Here is a 23,699-nt window from a genome sequence, read left to right as displayed (position 1 = left end):
CCTGCATAGTCCTCAGCAGAAAGCAACCCCCGAAATGATGTCAGAATAAATTACTTAAAATAATTCAATTTGATCCTTATTTAAAATTATCAGAAGCATCTCAACTCAATATTTAGTCAGAAAGAAGGGTTAAATATGAGGTCTGTTAACAATTGTGCCACTTTTTGCTGAAAGCATACACTTTTACTCGAATAATTCCCCCCTTAAATTGTATATTGTCTCCCCAAATTTCTTTCTTTTTACTTTATTCTCCACACTAGAGAAACCTTTTGGCAATGAAGATAAGATTTTTCCTCCTTTGAGTAATAAATTATAGTGTTTATTCTCACTATAATTCCACCATTCACTCTCCATCCCTTCTACTCCTCAAAATCAGTAGTTTTATTTCTGTCTAACAAGTTCCCTGCAATCAACTTTTTGCAGGGAACTTGTGAGAATAATGAAAATGTGCCTAGATGGTGGAGGGAAAGGCCTCAGGTTGCAGCATTTCTTCTATCTTATTATTATGTGGGATTTCTAGAAATAATGCAAACATATTCTTTTTCTGAATTTCTCATTCTGTCATAGATTAGTTAATCTCAGACAAACTTAATCTCTCTAGGCTTTCATTTGCACATCTGTAAAACTGATGTTGTTAGGCTTATTGTAGTCCAAAATGTAAAGTAAAGAAAGAACAAGAGGGCATCAATTGCAAGAAGGCAAAGGTCTCATATTCCTAACCATCCAGGCCCTTGTGAGGAGTCTGGATTTCATTCTCAGCACAAAGGAAATTTACCTTAAAGATATAAAGCAGAAACTAACAAGATATGATGTGATCTTTTTAAAGATTACTCTGGGTATAGTGTAGACAAGATTAACACAGAGGAAGAATGAAACTGTAGAATGTTGAAGCCCAAGGGGCCAAGCAAGAAATAATGATGTCTACTGACCTAGAAATAGACAGACAATGAAACCGAGTCAGCAAATTACTAAAGTAGCCTCTTAAACAGGATATGAACTGCATTAAAAACAAGTGGACTAGATAGGAAAAATGGATCTGAAAGATTCTATAGAAATATAAAAATAGAAACATTATTTATATATGGAAAAAGACAATGGGGCAGCATTCACATGAGAAAGACTTTTAGTGTAACTAAAAAAAAAAAAATCAGTCTGATATAAGAAGAATGTGAAGTCAAATATTTTAATAATATTTTTCAGAGAGAAAACAGCATTTTTTGAGAACTCATAGTATATAATCCTGGGTATATTTTTTTCTATCTAGACACAAAAGTGATTACTTAAAATTAATTGTAAATAGGAAATCACATATTTAATTAAGCACCAAAATAATAGCTGATTTCTCAATATGAAATTGTATTTTTTAATCATCCTGAAATGATTCTCATCCATGACTTAACTGAAGGGCTTTTAGCACGTCTCTCAGAAAGAGGTTATATTCACAAACAAAATGTTATTATATGACTGCTATGAAAATTTTGATGGAATAATTTTGCCTAAACAACCTATAACTTTTGGTGAAACAGTGCCTGAGAATTGGGGAATATTTTACTTGATTATTCAGTATGCCTGGTCTTGTTCTTGTCAGAGTAATTTATTTTATCTGTTTGATGTATCATCACTTTGAAAAAAAATTTTTTTTTCAAACATGAACTCTATACATTTTGGCAAATGTTCATGAGAATTAACTGTGTGCAGTAAACTGTCACTTGGAGGCATACATTTTGGGCAGGCTCTAAACATGCACCATTTATTGAGCATCTACTATGAGCTGATGTCATAGTACTCCTGGGTTTACAGAAAGAACAAACCTTCAATTTTTTTTTTAATTTTCTTTCTTTTTTTTTAAATTGGAGGATAATTGCTTCACAACCTTGTGTTGGCCTCTGTCATACATCAACATGAATCAGCCACAGGTATACTTATGTTCACTCACTCCTGAACCCCCTCCCATATCCACCCCACCCACCCATCTGGGTTGTCACAGAGCACTGGGTTGAGTTCTTCATGTCACACAGCAAATTTCCACCTGCTATCTATTTTACATTTGGTGAAGTATATGTTTCCATACTATCCTCTCAATTCATCCCACCCTCTCCTTTGAGTCAGTCCTAATGAAGTGGATGAACCTACAGCCTATTATACAGAGTAAAGTAAGTTGTAGAAAGAGAAAGACAAGTATCGTATATTAATGCATGTGTATTGAACCTAGAAAGATGGTACTGATGAACCTATTTGCAGGGCAGCAATGGATGCAAACATAGAAAACAGATTTGTGGACACAGTGAGGGAAGGGAGGGTGATATCTTCCCTCTCTTTCAGTTTTTAGATCATTTAAATATGAGATCATTCATTCATGAGAAATGTTCTGGATACTGTAGATACAACATTGAATACACTAGATAAAAATTCTTGTCTTCATGAAGCTTACAGTCTAGTGAGGAACAGATTATTTACTAAAATGAAATATACATTGAAAAGTGAAAGTTGTTCAGTTGTGTCCGACTCATTGAGACTCCATGGACTGTCCGTGGAATTCTCCAAGCCAGAATACTGGAGTGCATAGCCTTTCCCTTCTCCAGGGCATATTCCCAACCCAGGGATTGAACCCAGGTCTCCTGTATTGCAGGCAGATTCTTTATCAACTGAGCTATCAGGGAAGCCTGAAATGTATATTGGGCAAATGTAAATTAAAAATTATTTGAATTTGTTACTTTACTTTTAATTAATAGAAGAGATTATTATATTAATCATCCTTAACCCATACTGGTTCCAAATAGGAAAAGGAATACATCAAGGCTGTATACTGTCACCCTGCTTATTTAACTTATATGCAGAGTACATCATGAGAAACACTGGGCTGGAAGAAGCACAAGCTGGAACCAAGATTGCTGGGAGAAATATCAATAACCTCAGAAATGCAGATGACACCACCCTTATGGCAGAAAGCGAAGAGGAACTAAAGAGGCTTTTGATGAAAGTGAAAGAGGAGAGTGAAAAAGTTGGCCTAAAGCTCAACATTCAGAAAACTAAGATCATGGCATCTGGTTCCATCACTTCATGGCAAATAGATGGGGAAGCAGTGGAAACAGTGGCTCACTTTATTTTGGGGGGTCTCCAAAATCATTGCAGATGGTGACCGCAGTCATGAAATAAAAAGACGCTTACTCCTTGGAAGCAAAGTTATGACCAACCTAGATAGCATATTCAAAGCAGAGACATTACTTTGCCAACAAAGGTCCATCTAGTCAAGGCTATGGTTTTTCCAGTAGTCATGTATGGATGTGAGAGTTGGACTGTGAAGAAAGCTGAGCACTGAAGAATTGATGCTTTTGAACCGTGGTGTTGGGAGAAGACTCTTGAGAGTCCCTTGGATTGCAAGGACATCCAATCAGTCCATCCTAAAGGAGATCAGTCCTGGGTGCTCATTGTAACGACTGATGCTGAAGCTGAAACTCCTATACTTTGGCCACCTCATGCAAAGAGTTGACTCATTGGAAAATACCATGATGCTGGGAGGGATTGAGGGCAGGAGGAGAAGGGAATGACAGAGGATGAGATGGCTGGATGGCATCACCTACTCGATGGACATGAGTTTGGGTAAACTCCGGGAGTTGGTGATAGACAGGGAGGCCTGGCGTGCTGTGATTCATGGGGTTGCTGTGATTCATAGAGTCGGACACGACTGAGCAACTGAACTGAACTGAACTGACTGAACCCATAGTATACTCTTGCATCTATTACCTTGTTCATTTTTACACATGGGAACCGAAAGTGCCAATCAGACTTTAAAAACATTTTTTAGCTGAAGTACAGCTGATGAGCATATTATATAAGTTGCAGATGTACAATATAGTGATTCACAACCCTTAAAGTTTATATTTCATTTATAGCTAGTACAGAATATTAGTTATATTCCCTGTTTGACAATAAGTCCCTGTAACTTATTTTATATCTAATAGTCTGTACCTCTTAATCCCCTACCACTGTATTGTCCCTCCTGCCTTCCCTCATCCCTCTGGTAACCTCTAACTTGTTCTATGAGATAGTTTCCCACAGGACTAGAACAAATAAGTTCAGAATTTGTATGGAAACACAAAAGATCCAAAACACCCAAAAGAAGAAGAACGGAGCTCAATGAATCATTCGCCCGGACTTTAGACTATACTATGAAGCTATAGTAATCAAAACGGTATGATATGGGCACAAAAAGAGATGCATAGATCAATGGAACAGAACAGACAGCCCAGAAATAAATCAACGCACTTATGGCCAATTAATCTATGACAAAGAAGGCAAGGGTATACAATGGAAAAAATGCAGTCTCTTCAATAAGTGGTGTTGGGAAAACTGAACAACTACATGTAAAACAATAAGATTAGAACATTCTCTAACCTCATATACAAATAAACTCAAAATGGATTAAAGACCTAGTGTAAGGCTAGAAACCATGAAACTCCTAGAGGAAAAGATAGGCAGAACACTTTTTGTATAAATAAAGTATATAGCAGTACTTTTTGGATCTGTCTTCTAAAGCATAGGAAATAAAAGAAAAAATAAACAAATGAGACCTAATTAAACTTAAAAACTTTCACACAATAAAGGAAACCATTCACAAAAGGAAAAGACAACCTACAGAATAGGAAAATATATTTTCAAATAATTTGACTGATAGGAGTTAATAGCCAGTCTTTCTAAATTAAATTTTAGTCCTCTCATATATAATTATCACAAATATTATGAGATATCTGCAGTTTATTTGTTGGTTATTTTGATTCATTTTCATAGACACATCAGTGAATACTTAAAAATGATTCTTAATAATCAATCATTGATTATTATCAATGACTTAAATGAAGGTATGAAACAAATACTTTAACTACAATTTCAAACACCTTTAATGAGTTCCTTCAGAAGAGTATATTGGAAGCTCCTATTTTTTTCTTGTATTTATTTTTCTGTAAAGGAATGCCTTAAATATTTCTTCCTGTGCTCATTCCAGATAGGAAAATATGACCAAATGAAATAAGACCCTTGGATAATAATGTACATTTCAGTAGCAATTTGTAGAGTGCTTCATAACAGTACCCTCTAGAATTGCATAAAGCAAACATTGAACTTTTAGCAATCAGCTAAAAGCCTGATTAAGCAAGTAAACTTTAAGCAAATATTTCAAACACTCAAGATTGATCCCTGAAGTTTATAAGCACAGGAGCAGCCTTCTTTTAACTACAAACAATAAGCCCACAAGACAGAATCAAATCTCAAATCTAAAAACAGGACTTTTGATATAACTGAAAAGCAAGATTGAGGCACATTACAACAATCTAAAGAATGAACTGCATAATTTAGAAGTTGCATCTCTGGCTTATAGGTCACCAGTGCCAATAAAGTGCCCAACTGAGGGCAGTGCTGGATCAGTGAGATAGGAATAGAGGCCCAGATGCACCAAGGACTTAGGAAGAGCACTCTTCTTTCTTTGGGTCACTATCTTTAAGAAAAAATGTGTCAGCTAAATAATTAGGTGCTTTCAGTTTGGGGAGATGTATTCTGACTACAAAAAAATAAAATCAATAAGTTCATATCTATTAACTACCAAAGTTAATATTTCTTGTTAATAAATATTTCTTGAACCACAAACAGAACTCCCATCCCCTCTCACACACACAAATAGAGAAAGAAAGGTGAGAGATTTCTATCCCTTTTGTATTCATTTATATTGCCTCTTAGAGGTATAAGTTGAATTACCACAGTACATTTCTTTAAACAAGTTAAATTACTTGAAATACTTGTTATTCAAATTGTGAATCAGGTGACAAAGTGATAAGATATCACTTCTCAAAAAGCAAGACAGTAACTACCTCAAAGGCAATTTGTTAATAAATGACTTGGTAGCATACTCATTCATTATCATCAACCTAGGCATCCCACCTAAAATACTAGTTAACACTAGTTTCTCATGTGCTGGGATTGTGCTAAAATCTTTGAAGTCACAGATCTCACCTAATTTTTGTAAAAGTCAATCACTGTAGTACATGTGGTAAATGCTGTGGTTGTTTAGTCACTAAGTGGTGTCTGAATCTTTGTCACCCCATGAACTACAAAATGCCAGGCTTTTCTGTCCTTCACTATCTCACTGAACTTGCTCAAACTCATGTCCATTAAGTTGGTGATGCCATACAACCATCTCATCCTCTGTTGCTCCTTTCTTCTCCTGCCATTACTCTTTCCCAGCATCAGGTTCCTTTCCAATGAGTCATCTCATCATATCAGGTAGCCAAAATATTGGGGCTTCAGCTTCAACATCAGTCCTTCCAATGAATATTCAGAGTTTACTTCCTTTTGAGTTGACTGGTTTGATCTCCTTGCTCTCCAAGTGATTCTCAAGAGTCTTCTCCGACTACTACAGTTCAAAAGCATCAATGCTTTAGCTTTCAGCTTTCTTTATGGTACACCTCTCACATCCACAAATGACTACTGGAAAAAACATAGCTTTGACTATATGGACCTTTGTTGGCAAAGTAATGTCTCTGCTTTTGAATATGTTGTCTAGGTTGGTCATAGCTTTTCTTCCAAGGAGCAAGTGTCTTTTAATTTCATGGCTGCAGTCACCATCTGCAGTAATTTTGGAGCCCAAGAAAATAAAGTCTCTCACTGTTTCCATGGTTTCCCCATCTATTTGCCATGAAGTGATGGGACCAGATGCCAGGATCTTCATTTGACTGACCTTAATTCCTCAAGATCCAGAAATCCAGAGCGAAAGTAGATATTCACCACAAATCACATTGCTAGCATAACTATCTAAGCCAACTAATTCAGCATAGCCAAAGTTGCAGGCCCAAAGCTACACTCTTTTTTCAGAAAGAACATTAAAAGAGCTCATTGTCCAGAAGCCACCACCCAACCCCCCCATCCCCTCACCCTACTCCACCACCCAAAGGCCAATAATAACAAAAAGACTTCCTTTGGAATTGCAGGGTTTGAACAATGCAGATTCCTGAGTTAATCTTTCCCATATACTTTTTTCACCCTTTTCAATTTAAATGATCAATAACTTGATTTTTAAAGTGGGTTTTCTTTAGATGGCATATCATATATGTTTGGATCTTGCTTTTTTAGTCAATATTGGAATCTCTGTATTTTAACTGTTGTGCTTAGTCTATTCATATTTAATGTGATTACTGATGTGACTGGACAGAGGAGCCTGGCAGGCTCCTTGGTGTCCAGGAGTTCACAAAGAGTCAGACAGGACTGAGCACACATGCATAGAGACATTTAGTCATTTATTATAAGAGTGAGCTTCAGGGGCCTCTCTAAACCTATGGGAACAGTATATAAAATTGTGTGTGTATGTGTTTGAGTACAGCTTTTGTATGTGGGCTTCCCTGGTGGCTCAGAGGTTAAAGCATCTGCCTCCAATGCGGGAGACCTGGGTTCAATCCCTGGGTTGGGAAGATACCCTGGAGAAGGAAATGGTAACCCACTCCAGTATTCTTGCCTGGAGAATCCCATGGACGGAGAAGCCTGGTAGGCTACAGTCCATGGGGTCGCAAAGAGTTGGACACGACTGAGCGACATGCATTCGCATTCACATTTTTGTGAGTGAAACTATGTTAACAGACTCTCAGATACATCTACATTTTCCCCACCAAAGAATATTATTCAAAAGGAAAGAGAAGTGGAACAGAATAATAAATAACAATTTCTGAGTATGTATCTATGTAGGTCAGCACTGTTTAAGAGAATTGCATTTATTAACTCACTTGTGATTTTCTTAAGAATCTCCTGAGGAAGTTACTATTATTATTCAAATTTAATAGATAAAGAAACAAAGAGTTTAAACAACTGGCATGAGTGCACAGATAGTAAGAGGGTGTGTGTGTGTTTATGTGTGTGCACTCAGTTGTGTCCAACTCTTTGCAACCCCATGGTCTGTAGCCTGCCAGACTCCCCTGTCCATGGAATTTTCCAGGCAAGAATACTGAAGTAGGTTGCATTTCCTACTCCAGAGGATCTTCCTGACCCCCAGATCAAGCCTGCATCTCATGCGGCTCTCTTTACCACTGAACCACCTGGGTAGCCCAGTAAGTGGTTAAATGGACGTCAAATCTAGGCTCTTTGACTCTGGAGATTATCCTCAATAATATACTGCACTACCAATCATAAAACTCTCACAAACTCTGAGATTGTTAGTCTGTCCATGTTGACACCAGCAGCAAAACATTATCTTCCATAGATACTGATTTTCATTTGTCAAATAACTGCATAAAGCAGTTCATCAATTCTACACTCTGGTGGCCAATTGTCCAATAATTGATAAAGAGGAAATCAATCTAGAGGAGCTACTGTGTGCTTTTAGAAGCTGGCAGACATTGTGTCAAGCGTGAGAAACATAGATCCAGTTAGTGAAACAAGTTATCACAGATTTCCCTTGAGTGCAAGCTCATGAGTGCTCAGTTGCTTCAGTCCTTTCTGACTCCTTGTGACCCCATGGACTGTAGCCCATCAGGCTCCTCTGTGGGGATTTTCCAGCAAGAATTCTGGAGTGGGTTGCCATTTCCTACTCTAGGGGATCTTCCTGACCCAGGGTCTGAACCTGTGTCTCCTGTATTTCCTGCACTGCAGGCGGATTCTTTACCTATGGAGCCACAGGGAAGCCATCATTTGGTTTATATTACACACGACATATTTGACCATTTGAGACTTTTTTTTTTTTTTTCCCGCATAATCATTTACAGTTTTCTCTAGTGCAGTTTTAGGACCTGAATAATGTATAACCTAACCAATATTAAAGCATATCATTGCTACAAGGCCATAAAAATATAAAGGAAATTTATATTTCACTTTGCAAATAAAGAGAATACACTGTCTAAAAGTCATCAGAAGACATTTCCTGCAATGTCTGGAAGAACAGCATGCCACACCAAGGGAGAAGACAACAAAATAGCCCTGAGATGGAGTGTGCTTGGTAAAATCCAAGAACGGAAGAGAGTCCAACATGGCTGAAATTTAGATGAGTGATTAATATACTAAGAGATGATTCAAGCACTGAAATTGATCTTATAAATCCTTGAAGGTCTTTGTGTTTTGTTCTGACTAAAAGAATCTAACAGCTAAATCTGTCCAGGAAAAAAAAAAAAAATGGTATCAGGGAGACTAATTAGGTATATTTTGCAATAACCTAGAAGAATTGATGCTTTTGAACTGTGGTGTTGGACAAGACTCTTGAGAGTCCCTGGGACTGCAAGGAGATCCAACCAGTCCATTCTGAAGGAGATCAGCCCTGGGATTTCTTTGGAAGGAATGATGCTGAAGCTGAAACTCCAGTACTTTGGCTACCTCATGCGAAGAGTTGACTCATTGGAAAAGACTCTGATGCTGGGAGGGATTGGGGGCAGGAGGAGAAGGGGACGACAGAGGATGAGATGGCTGGATGGCATCACCAACTGGATGGACGTGAGTTTGAGTGAACTCCGGGAGTTGGTGATGGGCAGGGAGGCCTCGCGTGCAATTCATGGAGTCACAAAGAGTCAGACACGACTGAGCGACTGTTCTGATCTGAACTGAGACAAGAGAAGATACTGGCCACCACTATGAAAGCAATAGAAATGATAACAGATGTTTAAATTCCAGAAATATTTTGAAGATAGAGTCAAAAGCATTTGCTTTTGGAGAGGATACATGAGGAAAAAACAGGTCAAAAATGACCCAAGATTTTTTTACCTAAGCAACTAGAAGAATAGCTTGAATTTCACTCAGATTGGGAAGAAGTGAATGGAGTAAATTTCACAGGAAAGGTTAGGAGTTCAGTTTTGGGCGTGGATTTGATATCAACAATACTGAGTAATAGCAAATGAATGAATGAATAACTCTCATATGAGATGAGGCAAAGAAAGTGTTAAGTTCTTATGAAAAAATAAACTGATTTTTGTCAATCAGAGGCTTTGTTAACTTGATATACCTATTACATGCCAGAAGCCTTTCTGAGATTGAGGGAATATACTGATAAAGAAAACAGGCATAAATCACCATTCTTATGAAAGCTACATTCCAGTGGGTAGAGATGGATAGTTTAAAAATTAAATAAACAAACAAAATATACAATAGAAGGTAATGCATTCTTTGAGGAAAAACAATGTGTGAAAGGATAGGGGATATGGAAGTGCCAGTAAGACAGGGATGGTGTTATTATTAAAACGGCTGCTGTACCTATGATTGTCCAAAATATCTAGGCAGTTAGTTAAACACTTGAAGTTTTATCAGAAGTTACACTATTTATAAAGTGCTTGAGGCAGAGGGCTGTGAGCATCACTTGTAACCTTTAATTTAACCTAAGAGGACCTTTCAAATGGAAGCATTCTACAAATGTATCTGACACCACAAATAACACTGAGACATACGAAATTTGCTCACATCAGTTCAATTCCATCATTCATGCTTAAACAGTTCAGCTCCCACTTGTAGCCTGGTGAGGTAAGAAGAGACCTGCTTTTCAGCTTGTACAATCAAGATTTCATCTGTTTCCAGTGAAGGAAAATATGGAAAGAGAAATATGAGGGGAAAAATAAGAGCTTTGGAGAGGCAACAGACAGGTGGTAGAAAACAGAGTAAAAGAGTAGTATAGCAAGAATACTGGAGTGAGTTGCCATTCCCTTCTCCAGGGGATCTTCCTGACCCATGGATTGAACCTGGGTCTCCTGCATTGCAGGAAGATTCTTTACCATCTGAGCCACTGGTACAGCATCAGTGAAAACCTAGGCTGTAAAATCTGAGAGTGGTAATAATTAAAATGTACTGAGTATTTACTGTCTGATAGAAACTATTCTAAATGCTGTACATTTATTAACTCTAACTTCATAACATAACATCTAACTTCATAACAACTCCAAGAAATAGATGTTTTTTTACCCCCATTCTATAGATGCAGAACTTGGGGTTCACAACATTTAAATAGCTTGTCAAATTCACACAACTAGGAAGTGATGAAGCTGTGGCAATCTGACGCTGCATCATATGGTCTTACCTGCTAGGCAGTGCAGCCTGCCTGACTCTAGGTGAGAACAGCCTGCCCTACTTTCACATGAGATTTGTTGCACACTCTTTTAGTCATCTTAGTGCATTTACCAAAATAGACTACAGCACTGGAAAGAAGCAAGACTCAAGGCAAAATGCCACACTACAGAAATTTTAATTTTGGAGGTTACCTTTTTCCTTTCAGAAATGATTAGAAATGTAAGTGACCATAGTACATTCAACTATATATAATTAATATAGGTACACACACATATGTATATAATTTGTCAATAGTGTTAAACTTATAATCACTAATCTATAAAATTTCTTATTACATTATTTGGAAGTTAGCAAATTAATGAATAGACATTCATCTTTCTTCCTCTCCATTGCTTCCCTAACCTTAGTTTGAACCACTTACAAAGGATGACAATAATTGTCTTTTTAAATTCTGCATGCAATATTTTCCTTGATATTTACACCAACCCAGCAGTTTCTTTCCATTTTGGAAGACAAGGAGTTTCATAGACTTAGATAATATTACCCAACTAAATAATGTCAGAGCTGGAACAAAGCTGGCTCACCCAGTCGTGTGCTCCTTCACATTCCTGTTTTATCATGCACAGAGAACAAAAAGTCATTGAAAAAGGAAATGAGTGCAGAAAAGTGGTTTATTATGCCTAAAAATTTTCTTTCTGCCACTTAATCACCAGAATGTCTTACTGCCAACTCTGATAAGCAATCTAAAAGTCTAAATTTAAATCTCTTTCTGAAAAGAGAAAAGGAAACCAAAATGGATTGCAAATCTTTGGCTACAATATTGGTAATAGGCAGAAAAGCAGTAGTGAGCATTGTCATAACATTTTAAAAATAGTACCTGACCTTGGAATTAAGTTAGTAATGTTGTTATAATTCAATTAAACTCTCTCCATGTTCTAGTGTAACCATGGTTTGAATTTTCTCTATGACTTTTTGTTAATAAACACAATCATTTCAAGGGGTGAAAGGATCAAATATTTGTCTTTATTTACGTAAAGTAGTATTTATTTATCTTTTAACAATGGAGAAAACAGAAGCTGTCATGGATGATTTTTTATTTTATCACTGACATTTTAAAAAGCCAATGCACTTAATAAGAAGATCCCAAAGAGTGCACCATTAGACTGTTGATCTGTTAAGTCATCCAATACATAGTACTTGGGGTATATAATTAAGATCCCAGAAGGCGAGGTTTCTCTGGTGGCAGACTGGATAGAAATTTGCCTGCCAATGCCGGAGACATGGGTTCGATCCATAGTCCAGGAGGATCCCAAATGCCTCCGGGCAACTAACCTCATGAGTCACAACTATTGAGCCCATGCACCGCAACAAGAGAAGTCAGCTCAATGAGAGGCCTGTGCACCGCAAGCTGAGAGTGGTCCCCACCGACAACTGCAGGAAAACCCATGCCGCCACAAAGACCCAGAACAGCCAAAAATAAATAAACAAATAAAATTATATTAAAAAAGAGCCCAGAGAGGGATGAAATTATGAAACTTTACTACAATATCCTATGAGCTCCTGTGATCTCTCTCTGTTTTGGGGAAAGGAAGAATGGAATTCTAGAGCTTGATTTTATGGCTTACGCTAGGGTTTTAGTTAACTATTCTCTTAAATTACAAGACTTGCTGCTGCTGCTGCTGCTGCTGCTAAGTCACTTCAGTCGTGTCCGACTCTGCGTGACCCCATAGATAGCAGCCCACCAGGCTCCACCGTCCTTGGGATTCTCCAGGCAAGAACACTGGAGTGGGATTGCCATTTCCTTCTCCAATGCATGAAGGTGAAAAGTGAAAGTAAAGTTGCTCAGTCATGTCCGACTCTTTGCGACCCCATGAACTGCAGCCCACCAGGCTCCTCCGTCCATGGGATTTTCCAGGCAAGAGTACTGGAGTGGGTTGCCATGGACTTTATACCAAAATACATTTAAGATGCCATCACAGAAACATGATGCATTGTTAAAACTCAGGTAAATATAATAATGAGAAAGAGTCCAAGGAGATGTGAATTAGGCAAATTAGAAAGTGATATCTTAAACTTCACTGATTTTTTTTTATTCTTTTAAAAATGTGTTTGTTGTTTCTGAATGTTCCAAACAGAATCTAGTTTCTTCTCCCTTGAACATTAGATGTAATGGGTTTTATTTAAATGGCATAACTTGTGAAATTCCCTGGGAAATATTACAGATACCTGAATGAATAAGCAATCTATTAAATTATAGATATATAGCTTTGGCGATAAGTTCACTTTCACAAACTCTAGTTCTTTTGGTCCCATGGTACAAGAACACAGCTTAAGGCACTTGAAGTTAACACAGTGGAAAAGTAATGGAATTCATATAATGTAGCAATAGATTATAGTTGACTGTGTCAGGGATGGGGGCGGGGGAGGACCTTCAATGGGGAAGCATAAGCATGCTTCATTTCACTGAGTAACAAAGAAAAGGGAAAGTGTCAGATGTATGATGGAGAATGGTGGCAAGGAGGAAAATGAGTTAGAAAAGAGAAGCCCAGAAAATGGTCGTATAAACAGGCTTAATATGTTCAGAATTGCAGGTCAAAGTGATAACATGAGGCTTCTGAGTTGCACTAAGACATGCAGAACATTTAACAGAAGATAATGTCAAGCTCTCAAATCGCCATCAAAGTGCTGCTAGAATTTAGTCAGCAATCAAGTAGAGAAGGAGCAAAGTCATGTTCCTGCAAAGGGGTGCTGATATCTTTATTTCCGCTTTTCTGTACAACTGCACAAACAAAGGGTAAATATGGATTATTTCTCTTTCAACTCTGCACCTCAATCTAGATTGCACTATCAAGAGTTACAATGAGATGGAAGAAATAATTCTCTTTATAATTTTATTAGCTTTCTTTTTCTTACTCTCTTTTTTAAAGAATGACACTTTTGGATTTATTCTCAAAATAGTATTTTCTAAATGGAGTCCAAATGATAAGCCTGTTTTCTCAGATCTACCACTACCATGTCAAATGATGAACAGATTTGAATTAGATTGCTAGAAAAAGAATAGAAAAGGAGGAATTTCTTCTAAGAAATGGAGTCAATGATATTCTCACATTAAACAAGTGATGAATGGATAAATCCTTTCATCATTCAATTTCATATAGTTAAAGGAAAAGGATATACTTTTTCATGAAATATTACCTTTTGGAATTCTGTTTGAAAATAAACATTAGTTGTAAAGCAATTTTTGGAAATATAACTAGAACATTATACTCAACAATGACAGAATACTCTTTTTAAGGACTCACAGAACTCTTAACAATATTAGCCATATGCTAGATGAGGATACAAGGCTAAACAAATTTCAATAATTAAAATATTTCAGTACTCTCTGACCACAACAGAGTTAATCTGAACATCAAGTAAAATTCATTAATAAGTCTAATTTGCTGGAATATTAAAAAAATACATTAAAAATGTATTAAACAAAAAGAAAAAGAAAAAATTTAACTTAATGATAATAATAAACAATATAGCAAAATGGATGGAATGTAACTAAAACAGAGCTTAGAGAGAAATGTATATCGTTTTAAAGAAATACTTAATCTAAAAGGTTAAAAAGCAATATCTTGTTTCTTAAGAAACTCCAGTAACACTAACCCAAATAAACTAGAACAATAATGACAATATGAGAAGAAAATGAAATAGATGTATACAATAAAGAAAATCTGAAGGCAAAAATTTAAGACTAAATAAGAATAACAGAGAGAGAGAGAAGCACTGCCAACAACCCTACAGACAGCAAAAGCATTACTTCAGCAATATAGGGAAAACAGACAAATTCCTTAGAAACAAAATATATCAAAATTGGTAAAATAAAAATATTTGCATGCTCCTTTATCTCTCAAAAACTGATATTGCTATTAAAATTCTTCTAATTAAGAAACAAAATCCTTCTAACAAAATTTTAAGGAAGAGATAGCACTAATCCTATACATCCTATACAAACACTTTTGAAAAATAGAGAAAGAGGAGAAATTTCACAATTTGTTTCAAGGGGCTAGGACAATGCTGACACCAAAACCTGATAAAGGTATAGTCCAACTTATCTCATTAACATGCAGGTAATGCGCTAACTAAAATATTAGCAAATTAGGTCTAGTGATAAATAATAAATAATAATGATTATACATCACAAACAGTGTTGATTACAGGAATTCAAGGTAGTCTCAACATTTGAGAAATCAATCTTTATATTGTGTCATATTGACTACAAAAGGGAGAGCAATTTAATAATCATGTCAATAAATGTAGGCACAGCACTTGGTAAAATTCTACGAATATTATGTAGAACAATTGACAAAGATCTAAATAATAGATATATCATACTATATTAGTCATTTGAAAATTCAAGTTGAAAATAGTCTTCTCAAACTGACCTACAAATTTAATGAAATCCAAGTGAAAAATTTCATAGTTTTTGCAGAAATTTACAAGCTGATTCTAAAATGTATAGACAAATCAGTACTAAAAAAGAAAAACAAAACTGGGGAATTTAAACTACTAAATACTAAGACCAATTGTAATGCTACAGCAGTAAGAGCAGTGTAATATTGTCACAAAGGTAGACAGATAAATGAAATGCTATGAAGTCTAGAAATAGACCCACATCTTATGTTCACCTGAATTAAAGCAGTATGGTGATCAGTAGGGTGGATGGTCAGTTGAAAATCATACAGAAAAATAGTAAATTTTAATTCTTACTTTGTAAAAATAAAACAAGTATAGATCAATTGGAGATCTAAATATGAAAGTTGACATAAAGACCAAATGTGGCTTACTGATCAAAATCCCAAATGCTGGTGGGAATTAAAATGGTACAGTCCCTGTGGAAAATAGTGGCAATTTTCTTAGAAAATTAAACATTCAACTATCATAAAACCCAAATATTACACTCCCAGGAATTTACCTAAGAGAACTGAAGGCTTTTGTTCACACAAAAACATGTACATTCATGTTTATAACAGCTTGTTATTTATTTGTATCACCCAAAAGTAGAAACAGCCTGATGTCCTTAATGAGTAAATAAACTGTTGTACATCCATAACATACTAATAAGCAATAAAAAGGATGAACTACTAATATACACAACATGATGAATCTCCAGGGAATTGTGCTGAATGGAAAATGTCAATTCCAAAAGGCTACATTAATATATGACTCCATATATATAGCATTCTTGAAATGACAAAAAATATAAAAATGGAGAATGAATTAGTGATTACTAGAGGTTAAGAGTCGGACACGACTGAGTGACTTCACTTTCACTTTTTCACTTTCATGCATTGGAGAAGGAAATGGCAACCCACTCCAGTGTTCCTGCCTGGAGAATCCCAGGGATGGGGGAGACTGGTAGGCTGCCATCTATGGGGTCGCACAGAGTCGGACACGACTGAAGTGACTTAGTAGCAGCAGTAGCAGAGGTTAAGAAGAAGGTGAGGTGGGACGGAAATAGATGTGGTTATAAAAAGGCAACATGATGGATCCTTGAGATAGAAATGTTTAATATTGATTATCTATGTCAACATCTTGGTTGCAATGTTGTACAATAGTTTTGCAAGGTGTTACTATGGGAGAAACTGGGCAAAGAATATAATGATTTTTCTGTATTATTTCTCACAGTTGCATGTGATTCTAAAGTTATCTCAAAATAAAAGATTTAATTAAAAAATATAAGCACAATATAGTCTTTCATATGTATTTGTTTAAAAAACAGTAAAAATAAATCAAATTAGGTAATCTTTAGTCAAAGAACAGAAAACGTATCATGAAAAAAATTAAATCATTCTTTCCCTGCTATTATATAGATATTTCAGTGGAACTTTATATTAATTTGAGAAAACCATTTTTATATGTTCCTTTCTGCTGTTATGTATGATTCAGCAATGAGCCTTACCTGCTCAATCACCTTTAAATGAAAAATATAACAATAATGCCACCTTCTTACAAGTTTAAAACAAATCTATACAATGAAGAGCAACTTATTAATGAATTTCACACTCTACAGAGTGTAGAATTTCAAGTCTACAGAGCTGAGCAAGACCTGATGGGAAAGACTATACTTAAGAGTGTTAAAGCATAGAATGCTGAGAACAGATGAGAGAAAAAATTAGTATTTGGACAAGTCAAGTAACCTTAAGGGAAGCTGTTCTTTACATAATTGAAAAGAGCTGGATTACACATGCTTTATAAAAAAGAATAAGGCTATACACACCTTATTATAATTTTTAATATAACGCTGGTAACAATGAAAGTATCTGCTAATTGTATCTGATGACTAAACAGTGCAACAAACACTTAAGTGTTATAGTCGTCTAATGTTAACTCAGAACAGTATCAAGGACAATTTATCTTTGAGTTTCTTGATTTAAAACTTAAATATTCAAGACTCTGACAAGCACTATTGTCAGGAAGCAACAAATTTACAAATGCGATCCAGGAAATGATGTTAAAACTGCAGAGTTATTTTTATCTATTTTAACAGACAGCTTCTGAAGGTGTTGACCGTAGTAAATCAGAAACCAGAAAAGTTTCATTAAGTACGTAATTGTCAAGGTTCTTAAAAAATATGCCTGGTGGGCTGCCATCTATGAGGTCGCACAGAGTCGGACACGACTGAAGCGACTTAGCAGCAGCAGCATATTTTTCTCATCTTCATTCTCTATTTGTTTTGTTTTCACCCAGTATTACCATAATACAAGAGCCACATACATTTTGAGTACTGTTAAGTTTCTCAACAGGCTTCCCAGGTGGAGCTAGTGGTAAAGAACTCACCGGCCAATGCAGGAGACATGAGACAGGATTCGATCCCTAAGTCAGAGAGATCCCCTAGAGGAGGGCATGGCAACCACTCCAGTACTCTTGCCTGGAGAATCCCATGGACAGAGGAGCCTGGCAGGCTACAGTTCATAGGGTTACAAAGAACTGGACATGACTGAAGCAACTTAGCTGCACTCATCCCAGTTTCTCTATATTCCAATACTTTGGCCACATGATGCAAAGAACCAACTCACTGGAAAAGACCCTGATGCTGGGAAAGATTGAGGGCAGGAGAAGGGGGTGACAGAGGATAAGATGGTTGAATGGCACCACCAACTCAACAGACATGAGTTTGAGCAAACTTTGGAAGAGAGTGAAGGACAGGAAAGCCTGGCATGCTGCAGTCCATGAGGTAGGAAAGAGTCAGACTCAACTTAGCAACCGAACAACAAATTTCTCATCCTTAGTACTGTGTTTTCTTTTAATTTTAGCCTTAAAACAAAATATTTTTTAAGAGAGTGAAGTAAGCCAGAAAGAAAAACACCAATACAGTATACTAATGCATATATATGGAATTTAGAAAGATGGTAACAATAACCCTGTATACAAGATGGCAAAAGAGACACTGATGTATAGAACAGTCTTGTGGACTCTGTGAGAGAGGGAGAGGGTGGGATGATTTGGGAGAATGGCATTGAAACATGAATAATATCACATATGAAACGAGTCGCCAGTCCAGGTTCGATGCACGATACTGGTTGCTTGGGGCTGGTGCACTGGGACGACTCAGAGGGATGGTATGGGGAGGGAGGAGGGAGGAGGGTTCAGGATGGGGAACACATGTATACCTGTGGCGGATTCATGTTGATATATGGCAAAACCAATACAATATTGTAAAGTTAAAAAAAATAAAATAAAATAAGAAGCAAGCAAAAAAAACCCCAAAAAACGCTGTTGTCTATGTTTGTTTGTTTTCCTTTTTTTTTTTTTTTAAATACTTAGGCTTCTGACAACCATGACATAGTTTTGGGGTTATCTGGATCCTTTTTCCCTCATGGTCAAGCAATAAATGAGGCAGAAGCACTAGGGTCTGATGAATACACATCTCAAGATTTTAATTATCTTCCACCCACAACCACACTGCAACTGAAAAACTGCTCACTGCCCCAGCTTATAGTTAGAAAATATTCATCTCCTGTTCTTTCTTCTACAGAAGAGATGCTGCATGACCCCTTGACCAGTATTGGCTCATTACCTCTTCAAAGCTAAAGCTGAAATTTGAGTTAAATATACTTCACACTCTTCACTGTTTGACTCAAGGCAGCATCACAGCACTTACTGTTTTGATGTGTAGCAAAGTTGATCCTTTAAAACCAGATCCTGCCACTCAGATCTGCAAATCAGACTCAGAACTGGGACCAGCTCTAAGGAGGAATGGAGATAAATCAGTAAAGGATCATAGTGTCTGGGTTCTCTATGAGGCTCCATCTCTTCCTCAGGCAAGTGATAACATTATGTTTTAGTAGAAGCAACCACTGAAAAGATTGCTTAACCATTCAGCTGACTTAAAGTTTTCAAGGGATTTGGGGAAATAATTAAACATTTGTCTGAATTAGTGGAGTTTAGATAAAAAAACTCAACTCAATGATATATTTAGAATCATATTATTGACTGAAAATGTGGACTTTTTACAGTAGAAGCCTGGAACAAGTCTGGTCTACTTAAGCATGCACTGAACATTTACATATGTAAATGAGAACTTGTGAAAAATCCTTGTGAAATTAGTGATAATTTTGTCTAATTCTAATATTGTAGGCTAACCTGAACAGATGCTAAATTAACTGGATACTTAATTTAGTCTAAATCTAGTCACTAGTTTTATACACAGATGCATTTTAACAGATTAAGGGAATGCAAGTGGCAGCATTAATCAGTGAATTAGTTTGAAAGACTAGAAAATATAATGTTCATAAATCCAAGAGTGCAAGCATCTTCCTATGGGATCTATTTATTGCACCTTTAACTTTTTCTAGCCATACTTCGATTTTCACAATACATAAATTTATGTATGTAAAACCACATTTCAAGTATACTGGCAAAGTTATTTTTTAAAGCAACCTAGAAATGCGTTTTAGAAAACAAAGATATTTGGCAATGGACTAACTGTTGGTAAGGTTTACTTTTCAATAAGTTTCTGTATCTGTAATATATATTGATCATCTCATAACAGTGAAAATTTCACTTTCCAGAGAATTAGACAATCTTAGCTAGAAAAACACCATGTCATCCTGGTCCAGTTAGAACAACAATAAATATTAGCTCTTCAAGTAAATGCATGGTAGTGCATATGTATTAGTACATAAGAAATGATAAGAGAGTTGGTTGTTTGTGTAAAATGTTTGCCAAGTCAATAATATGTCTAAATTTTCCAGTAAGAGTCACCATTTTAGATCAAGGTACAAAAACCCTTATTTAAATATATTTTGACTTAATTTAAGTTGGTTTATCAAATTAACCTTAAATTCTCTAGCAAGTCCCACAAAAAACACCCATAAATAAAAAATGGAAGGATTGAAGAAAGTAAAACACTATAAGCTCCTACAGAGCCTTCGAGTTCACTTGGGACCTGTATTATTTTTTCTATTGTTGCTACAACAAATTGCCACAAATTAAGCAATTAAAAAAAAAAAGACACATTGCTAAGAGTTAAGGAGTTGAGGGATGAATAGGCATTATAGAAGATTTTTAGGGCAGTGAAACTATTGTATAACATACTTTAATAATGGATACATGTCATTATAAATTAGTCCAAATCCATAAAGTTTACAACACAAAGAATGAATCCTCGGGTAAACTTTGGACTTTGGGTAACTATGATGTGGAATGTAGGTTCATCAATTTAGTGGGAAACCTATCTGTGGGAGAGTAGATTCCTAAAGAATTGGGGCAGGGGAAATTCAACAATAGTCTCATTTATGTTATCATCATTTCAATTCAGTTGCTCTTTGCGACCCCATGGACTGCAACATGCCAGGCTTCCCTGTCCATCACCAAAACACATAGCTTGTTCAAACTCATGTCCATTGAATTAGTGATGCCATCCAACCATCTCATCCTATGTCATTGCCTTCTCCTGCTTCAATCTTTCCTAGCATCCGGGTCTTTTCCAATGAGTCAGTTCTTCGCATCAGGTGGCCAAAGTATTGGAGTTCCAGCTTCAGCATCAGTCCTTCCAATGAATATTCAGGACTGATTTCCTTTAGGATTGACTGGTTTGATCTCCATGAAGTCCAAAGGACTCTCAAGAGTCTTCTCCAACACCACTGTTCAAAAGCATCAATTCTTCGGCACTCAGCTTTCACTGGATTGGTCATAGCTTTTCTTCCAAGGAGCAAGCGTCTTTTGATTTCATGGCTGCGGTCACCATCTGCAGTGATTTTGGAGCCCCCTAAAATAAAGTCTGTTACTGTCCATTGTTTCCCCATCTATTTGCCATGAAGTCATGGGACCAGAGGCCATGATCTTAGTTTTCCAAATACTGAGTTTTAAACCTACGTTTTCACTGTCCTCTTTCACTTTCATCAAGAGGCTCTTTAGTTCTTCTTTGCTTTCTGCCACAAGGGTGGTGTCATCTGCATACCTGAGTTTATTGATATTTCTCCCAGCACTCTTGATTCTAGGCTTGTGCTTCATTCAGCCTGGCATTTCACATAATGAAACTAAGATCATGGCATCTGGTCCCATCACGTCATGGCAAATAGATGGGGAAACAGTGGAAACAATGACAGACTTTATGTTTTCAGGCTCCAAAATCATTGCAGATAGTGACTGCAGCCATGAAATTAAAAGATGCTTGCTCCTTTGAAGAAAAGTTATGACCAACCTAAAGAGCATATTGAAAAGCAGAGACATTACTTTGCCAACAAAGGTCTGTATAGTCAAAGCTATGGTTTTTCCAGTAGTCATGTATGGATGTGAGAGTTATAAAGAAAGCTGAGTGCAGAAGAATTGATGCTCTTAAACTGTGGTGTTGGAGAAGACTCTTGAGAGTCCCTTGGACTGCAAGGAGATCTAGCCAGTCCATCCTAAAGGAAATCAGTCCTGAATATTCATTGGAAGGACTGATGCTGAAGCTGAAAGTCCCTAACTAGTCTCCCCTCCTTCTGCCTCCCCTCCCCCATAACCCTGTATTTTTTTTCTCTAAATCTGTGAGTATGTTTCTGTTTTGTAAATAAATTCATTTGTATCAGTTTTTTAGATTCTATGTATAAGCTGATATCATACAATATTCCTTTCTTTGACGGAATATGATTCTAAATAGCTTTATTAAGAATTGAAAAGGGCATTTTGTCTGAACCTAGATAGTAAGTGAAAGTCTTTTATCATTGCATTCACATTTAAAATATATCTGAGCTGGATATAAAACATATTGAATGACAAACTTTTCTCTATCAAAACTCTAAACTTTCTCTATCCAATTTGATATTAAGTTGCAAAAGAGAAGATTAAATTCAATATGATGCATTCTGGAGATAAGCAGAATTTTCTACTTAAATGTATATAGGAGTTTTCTTTTCTTTATCATTAAACTTGAAAGTGTCTCAAGTATTTTTCTAGATGTAGATCTCCATGTTAGTGTATTTTTCTTTTAGCAACATTGTTATTTTATCTCTACCTTGAATTCTGTAATGGGTCAGGAATAAACCAGTTTTATATTACTGTTTCTGTGATTATTTTGGTATTATATCCAAGGACACTAACAACTTAGATTATATCTTTGCTTTCTGACGCATGCGTCAGTTTCTCTGTCATTGTTTTACTCTTCCTCTGAATACTCTAGAAAAATGACTTTGGAAGAATGACTCAGGTATATTCTTCTGCAGTACTGGCACCATTTGACAGTGTCATTTCTGGTCTTTCATTTTTAGTTTCCCTGCAAAAGTTTCTATGTTGCTATCTCTCTTTTCACAAAATGCTGTGAGCTTTATATCTTTACCTATTCCTGCTACGTGATTTCTGTTTCTTTATCATATTGTTATTTCCTATGAAAGATACCAAACAGAGTTTTATAATTTCCGCCTGGTTCTTACAGGAAATCATTTTCAAGGATTTCAGGAAGATGTTCTTTTACTGCTGTTCTGCAACATGAATTCATGGTGCCACATTTCTTTGTATGAATCTCCTTGAAAGGTAAGAATTAGATTCAATACCTGTGTTTGCCCACAGATAATGTATTTGCCCACAAATAATGTATAGAAATACTCTTGATCTTGTTATCTGTTAATTTTAGTGGTAATCAGCCCTCTCTTTCAAATGGCTAACTGAAAACAAAATTGAGACTTTGAATTTTAAAATGAATTTAAAATGAATTTTAAAATGAATTTGTTAAAAATATTCTTCTTAAAAGCAGCTATTTCAGACTTATCTTGCTCTCCTCCCTCTAGCTTTATATGTTTCTATATAGGTAAGGCACTTGCATTATCAAAATCTTTATTACACTTTGGTGACAAAAATAATTTTGACTTCCATAACTACAATTAGAATTGTCTAGTGAGAATTCAAAAAGATCAATTTTTGAATCTCCATGCTATCACTTTCTAGTTTTATGGCTTTGGGAAAGTTTCCTACTTTTGTTAAATCATTTTTCTTATCACTTACTTCTTAGGAAGGTGGTCTTGGTTTTGTAAATTATATGAAAAGACACACATGAAGTTCCTAACACTGGACATACCGCATAGATGAAAACAAGTAATAGATTTAAGTATTATTAAACTCCTAGGATGTAATTTTGGAGAAGGCAATGGCACCCCACTCCAGTACTCTTGCCTGGAAAATCCCATGGATGGAGGAGCCTGGCAGGCTGCAGTCCATGG

The sequence above is a fragment of the Bubalus bubalis genome, chromosome 10 (genome assembly GCF_019923935.1).
Source record: "Bubalus bubalis isolate 160015118507 breed Murrah chromosome 10, NDDB_SH_1, whole genome shotgun sequence".
Lineage (NCBI taxonomy): Eukaryota > Metazoa > Chordata > Mammalia > Artiodactyla > Bovidae > Bubalus > Bubalus bubalis.
Note: the sequence above shows the minus strand (reverse complement) of the source record.